The sequence below is a fragment of the Lactuca sativa genome, chromosome 8 (assembly GCF_002870075.4).
Source record: "Lactuca sativa cultivar Salinas chromosome 8, Lsat_Salinas_v11, whole genome shotgun sequence".
Taxonomy (NCBI): domain Eukaryota; kingdom Viridiplantae; phylum Streptophyta; class Magnoliopsida; order Asterales; family Asteraceae; genus Lactuca; species Lactuca sativa.
Genome location: NC_056630.2, coordinates 99,354,210 through 99,361,953, shown reverse-complemented (window position 1 = coordinate 99,361,953; position 7,744 = coordinate 99,354,210).

Sequence of the window (7,744 nt, the reverse complement as noted above, 5' to 3'; positions counted from 1 at the left end):
CTGCTGCTCCTTCGGTTCATTGCTTCCACCATCAGTGTTGTATCCCCTCATCTGAGATACATCAGACACCATCAAGCACCTTCCTCCACTGCTTTCCTCTTTTGCCACACAAGCTTTTCCATGAGAGGGCTTCCTCACTTCATCGTCTTCAGAATCGGTTGACCAAACCTCCACGCCACCGAACTCGTCATCAACAACCGAACCCTGCACAATTAGAGCATTCATAGAAGGGTTAGCGGTAGATTTCTTCTTCCTTATCTCATCAAGTTTTTTCTGTAGCAAAGCTTCCTCATCCTTTTCCTCATCCTTTTCAGCCATCTTTTTGAGGACACAATCCTTTGCATAGTGGTTCTTTCCCCCACAATAGTTGCAGCTTACTCCAGAATCACCTTCTACCTTCGGTTCCTTCTTAGACTCTTCAACCTTCGGTTCATCTTTAACCTTTTCTGAGCTATAACTTCCCTGCCAGTTCCGGTTTTTGTTGTTGAGGAATCTCTTCTTGATGAACTTCTTGGGGTTAGATACCATCATAGCATAATCTTCAGACGTGAGGTCTTAATCCTCCAAGTTGAGGTCTTCGTCCTCAATTACAACTTTACTTTTGGACAAGAGAGCCAACGAACCTAGGCTTGAAACCACATTCTTTTCCTGTAACACAATCTTCTCCTGAGATTTGAGAATACCCACCAGTTTCGCCAAGGAATATGATTTAAATTGCTCATGGGCTTTAACTGTAGACACCACTGCTCTCCACTCTGATCTTAGACCATTTAAAAAAGTAACCTTCTGCTCAATAAGCTTCCTTTCGATGTCATGTTTGATCATCTTGCTGAGAAGATGATTGAAGCGATCAAACGTTTGGGTTACAGTTTCTTCGGCTCCTTTCCTGAATTCTCCAAACTCAGACAAGAGTGAGGTTTGGATAGAGTGTTCAAGATCCTCGTCTGTAGAGTATAATTCACGAAGCCTATCCCAAATTTCCTTTGCCGTCGTGCATGAGCTTACCAAACTGAAAGTGTCGGACTGAAGGGCGAATCAGATCAATCTTAACGCCTTGATATTACACTGAAATTTGTCTTTTTCATCTTACGCAATATCTTTAACATCTTTCAGAAGATCATTATACTCCTTTTGAGTTTTAATAATCCTTGAAGTTGCAGAATAAGAAAACAGACCAGAAATAATTGCTTCCCAGATGAGGTATCCATTATCCTCAAATCCTATAACGTAATCTTCAAAGTGATGCGCCCAGACTTCATAATCGTGGGTGTATAGGATGGGAATCTTCGTTGTTGATCCAATGCTGTTTGAAATATTGATGAGATTCGATTGCGACTCGTCCATAATGATCGAATAACCTGTTCAAAGATCAGACTTGTAATAAATCAGATTAGGGCAAAACAATAAATATCAAGATACGTCAATAATGAGATGACGGCTCAATAAATATCAGTAATTGCGGAAAACCCTAATTGAAACCTTTTTCACAGAAAAGAAGTGTATCGATTACACAGCCTCCTGCTCTGATACCAATTGATAAGATTAAAATTCAATCTTGAAGATCGATTAGATCTTAAACAGGTAAAATAAAGATTAAACAGCAAGAATACGAAAACAATAAACAACTCAAGAGTGAATCAAACGTGTCGAATGATTATAAAACAACCCTCAGAAGAGCTCGATCAAGAACATCAACTGTAGAGGGTTAAAAGGTTTACAGGAACGATAAAGAAAATCAAAGCTATCGTAATTCTCTCTATTGTATTCTAGATCGTTTTACTAATATGCATGCAAGCATATTGTTATATAGTAAACCTAACAGGCTCACGGTTGGACAGGCCCAAACCGGAGTACAAAATAATTGGACTATTAACCGAGCCCAATGACGCAATACTAAACGAATCTGCAACCCAACACTAGGATTGGGTCACCATGTCTCACAAAATATGATAGTCTCATATAAACCTAATCGTATATATATATATATATATATGTATATTCTTAGAGTATTTTATTTTTACTAATTATTGTGTGCCAGAATGCACAGATCTGAACCAACGGATCGAATTAGTCATTGGACATGATTTGAGAGTGTATGATATTACAATTGGATAACATGTACCATATAATCACACAAATTTTAAGTCACAACTTGCAAATTTAAGGTTGAGATGGTGTTTCATGTACAGAAATTTCCTCTATGTAACTTTATAACATCAAATTAGTGAAATTCAAACTACAATGTTGTTGGAATACATCCGAGCATACATTGTGAACCAAGTTGAAATAGCCTCTTGCAAGCCCAAAAACTTGATCCAATAGCTAAGCCCAATAAATTTTTGGCCTTGGTCCAAGAATTCTCGGACCAACACCCTATTGGGCTAAAAACTCTTCCTTGGGCCTTATTGGGCCGAAAACCATCTTATTGGTCCCAATTAAACCGAAAATGCCCATGCATACCCCCAAAACAAAAACCCATCTACCTTTGGGCTTTAATGTTCCGAAAACCTCTTAATGGGCCAAGCCAAAACCGAAAACCCATTTAAGAAGCCATGAAGGCTGAAAACTCTATAAGGTTTCGGCTAGGGCATGTGTAAATAAAAAAAAGGGGAAAAAGAAAACCCCAAAATGACTTACACCTCATTTTCATCCCACATACACCAAGGCTCTTACCCATCATGTTTCTATGCAAATATCCCATCAAACATCAAAGAAGTCAACTTCGAGGCTGACCCTCCCCCCTACACACACACCATGCACTCTTCTTCTTCTAAGACATTCTCAAGATCTCTCGTTCTCTCTCACAAATTCGTGTGTGGTGCCATCCTCAAGGGTATTTTCTTCAAGCAACTCTAATGAACTTGGTAAGATCCTTGTAAAACACTAGTGCTTATATACATGTTAGTGTTAAAATCATTCCATTTACACACCCATTTCGTGTGTATGCCCTTAGAACATCAACTTTTCGAGAATCTCTCCAAGACTAAGCTAGGCTCGAAAACTTCCTTCTTCTTTTTCCCACCACACAAATCAAGGCGAGCTTCATACCCCTATCTTTTCATGTTTTTCATAATTTTCGGTGGGAGAATAAAAGTCAAGTCTCATTTACCCTTTGCTTATTTGCTTCAATATAAGTATTTTATAAAATTATACATACATACATGCATATTAAAAAAAAATAAGAAGAGTTGGACATCGCGACTAAACCTATACCGTTATGTAACTATATCTAGGGTAAATATAGCATGATCAACTATATTTATTCGAGATATGACCAACATGTGTCATGGAGTGGTAAAGGTGGACAACAAACCTAAAAATTACCGACTTTAAACCAAAAGGATCTAAGACACAAAACTAAAAGAAATAAAATACTATAGGAGTATTTTTGGTGTTTTATGTATTTTCTCGTACTTATATATTCTCGTGCAGACGCCATGGCAGGCTTCCATCACCTAGGAGATCCATACTTCCCCAACCAGGGGAACGGGGGTAGATAGAGGAGGATCCGAAAGAGGTCATGGAGGAGTTCAAAGAAGAGGAGATCAATGAGGAGGTCGAGGAGGATGATTCGAACGCTGAGTCCGAAGTTATCCACCCTCCTTACATGGCAAGGGTAACAGTGCATCGATTGGGCTACAATGGCCCTACACCCCCTGGGCATACGATCTGGAGCGATGGACCCGACACCAGGGACAGAAACCACCATTCGGGATGGAGCGAGGGTTTTACGACCTTCACCATGGAGGGCCAACGGACCAAGCACTTCCTGTTATGGTCCGAAGGATTACCGACATCGGAGACTAGGCTCAGACGATGGCCCATTGAGTCATGGAGATGAGGGCTGCTCTGGAGGTCACTACCGCACACACTCGAGATCTCCAGAGGGACTACTACCCCATGGAGCAGCTCGTCAAGGACCTTACTACCGCGTGAGCAGAAGTGAGGGAATACCAGGAGAGGCACACTGCCTTGAGGGTGCGGGTAGCCGAGCACCATTTGGCCGAGTTGCAAGGCACCTCTACACCATCCCAGGAACTACATGGGATGACCCGACGTGAGTAGGATCTATCCTACTCACCAGTTGATAGACTAGATTTTGGGTATGCATTAGTGCTACCCCTTTTCTTTCTTTTATGTATGTAGGACCGACCCTATGTTTAAGTGATTACACAATTCGCAGGGTCGTTATGGTTGGATTAATGTCTAAGTCCATAACTATAATTGGTAAGACTTGAACCGACCCGGCATGGTCCATTTGGGTTGCATGGCATCATGCATTTGGATAGACTATAATGAGAGAAATAAGACACTTATGGTTATTAATATATTATAAGTTCTAGTATATTAATAATAAGAATAATGAGATTATTTAATTAGTATTGATCAAGAATTAATCTAGGATTAATTAAGTGATCAAAAGAAGACTAATTAAATATATGGGTTGATTGTGTAAATCATCCATACTTGTATAGTGGGCTAATGCTCCATGGATAATCAAGTTGGGCTAAAACCCATAGGATGGTCCATGGATGATCCATTGTGTATTTGAACCCATGGATCCAAGGAAATGGAAAGTCATGACAATTAGGGTTTACCCTAATTGTAACACTATATAAAGATCTTATTCTTGACCAAAATCGGCCACTAGAGAGAGTAAGAGAGGGCTAGCCGATTTTCATGAGTGTAGAATTCTCTCAAGTTATTCCAAATGTATTTGGTGTTGTGTGAACCATTTGAGGTGTCACACTTGGGGCACTAGGCACTCAAGCTTCATGAAGACATTCTACATCAAAGAGGTATGTATTCTATCTTGCTATAGTCATTGTTTTGTATGCTAGATTAGGATAATACCTTGGATGTTCTTATTTGCATGTATAATAGAGAAAACATAGATCCAAGGTATTTAGGGTTGCATGTACACTTAGGAGTGTTAAAATGCTCAAAACCGAATAGTGGTATCAGAGCCTAGGCTTGTTTTCTATTATACTTGATGCAAATTGCTGAAAAATGCTGAAAAACTCGATTTTCTGGCTTTCTGGGCACTGTACTCGCCGAGTGCACTGATGAACTCGCCGAGTCCATGAGTAAAATCATCCTACTCGCCGAGTATGTTGATGCACTCGCCGAGTAGGAGCCCCAGACAACATATTTCGAGGTTTTTGGCTAGAAATGGACTAGGAACATTACCCTAAGTTGTTTTTGAACTTATAAACTTGTTTTTGATGTGGTAATGTTCATGTTAATCCAATTTCAAAGATAATTGTCAATAGATTCATGTTTTGAATTAGTTTAGTGATTAGGCTAATTACATGAAAAAGTTTGATTTGAATTATCTTGTTCTTATGAGTTGCTTAGATTAATAGAAAAGTTAATTGATTATGTGTTTTCAATCCAAATTAATCTAAGAGTTGATTCTAAAATGTGTTTTTGTAACTTGTCCTCAAGTTATATGAAAAGTCACATTTAAGTTTCATAAAACTCATAAAAGTTGGCAATGGTTACAAAAGATGAAGAGTCTTGTCCTTAAGTTATAGAGGTTCACGAGTCACTTCATTAAGTAATAAAATATGTAACCTTAATTAATTCCATAAGTTATAAAATAAAGAAAAGTTAATTCTTTTATTAGTTTAAAGTCTTCCATAACTTGTCCTCAAGTTATGGAACTTGAAGAGTTTTTGGATTAAAACTACTTTAAACACATAAGTTATGGAATTAATTAGTTTTGAATAGTTTCAAAACGTTCCCTGAAGTTTTGGAATTTGAAAAGTTTTCACTTATGAATACTTTAATTCGAAGTTAGCCCTTAGAATTTTAAAAGTTAAAATTCAACCCTTATACTTTAGAATATTATAAGTTAATAATATATATATATATATAAGAGTAAAGTCAGTCTTACCGCTAGTACGCATCATTCACGAAGCCGGTCTATAAGGTGGGTATAAGGTTGTTGCCTATAAAATGGCAACTTAATGGGTGTCCACTCTCACCCACCGCTTGCTTGACCGGTGGAGGGTCGTTAGCCGAACGGGTTTGACAGGACTATAATTCTCCCTTCATTAAAAGTTTTCATGATAAATACTAAGTAACTAAACTCTTAATAATTCCCAATCTTAGTTACTTAGGAAAATGTGAATAAGGTGCTAATCCATGAAATTACACTTTGTACTTTGTTTAAATTGGTTGGTGGAGCATGTGTGGTTAACCGGCACACTAACTCGTATTTAACAAGGTAGGCAAAGGGTAACTTAATGTGTATCATAGTATCGATGGAGCGTGTGTGGTTAACCGACACATCGATTGAGGGGTAAACACTTAAGGGTACCAAGTAATTTGCATGGTTACTTCACACCTTGTTTTGTGATCCTCGACATCCCAGTCACAAAACATGAAGGGCACACTCGAGATTGAAACATGCCATTGAACAGTTCAATGAATCTCAAAAGATCTAGGAGTTTCAAAACCAATTAAAACCTAATAATACATTTCGTTTATCTTGGTGGAAATTGGTGAATCGTCATTCACCTACCTTCAAATATTTTATAGCTTAGATTACGACATCCCTCTTCTAAGTTATAAAATAGTTTGTTGGGTCCTAGCCTTAATATTTCATATTGGGTGTCATATTAAGGACTTTAAATCAACTATCTTGAATATCTCCCAAAAGATGTCTGGTTTAGACACTTATGATCTTCCCAAATCTCTTGAAACAAGGTTTCCTAAATGAAGATGATGTCCTTTGGAAATCATACTTCTTTAACCTCCTCCCATTATTCTTCCTATCCCACAAGTTCTTGAAAAGTTTAAGGTCACTCAAGCCCTATTGGAAAGTAAAGGTCTATGTGTAGTCACATCTTGGAGATGTAGTCACATATTGACAAGTCGGGAGAGTTGGGTGTCAAAGTCTTGAGAAAGTTGGTGGTGCAATCACTTTCTAAGTCACATAGTGAGTTCCATTGGGACACCTATGAAACAGACTATGACAAGACCCTTAATGATCTTATCTATTTGCTAAGATCGACTTCCTAAAACTTTATGGACATTGACAATAGTAACACAGGAAATCTAGAAAAGCATTCTCTTCCCAATGGAAAGGGATCGGCCATAGTCAACTCGGTTGACCAAATGGTAAAGAGAAAAACTAAGTCTGTGATAGTCCCGTGTACCATCATCAAAGGGTCCATATGTTTATATTGCCAAAGGAAGGGGCATTGGTTGCGAAGCTGCCAAATTTACCTAAGGATGTTAAAGTCAATAAGTTTGACTCTACTTCAGGTAAAGTCCACTATCTAACTCTGTTAAGTTTCTATTCTAGGATTCCCGATACATGATGTGACTGGGTCACATGGTGATGTTTTAAGAATCAAAGAAAAGTGAAGAAACTTATAGAAAGAATATGTTGAATCTGATCGCATAGATGGATTTCTATCGCGTAGTTTGAAGATCGGATTCTTGAGCTACTTCTTAGGAGTTATGAGATATTGCTTAGGAATAGATAACAACAAAGTTTTCATGTGCTTTTGCACTGTAAGGATAAGTTTTTCCGCAAAGTTTTAGAATAAAAGAAAAATTTTTGATTTTATTTATTTTAAAATATCCTTACAATGGCATTTGAGGAAAAATTGTTGCTTATATGATTGCATTAATAGCAAGAGTGAAAATATGAAATTGATTCTTTCACTTGTGGTAATGTCAAAATTTACCAAATAAGGAAAGATTCTCATCACCCAAGTTTCATTTGGAC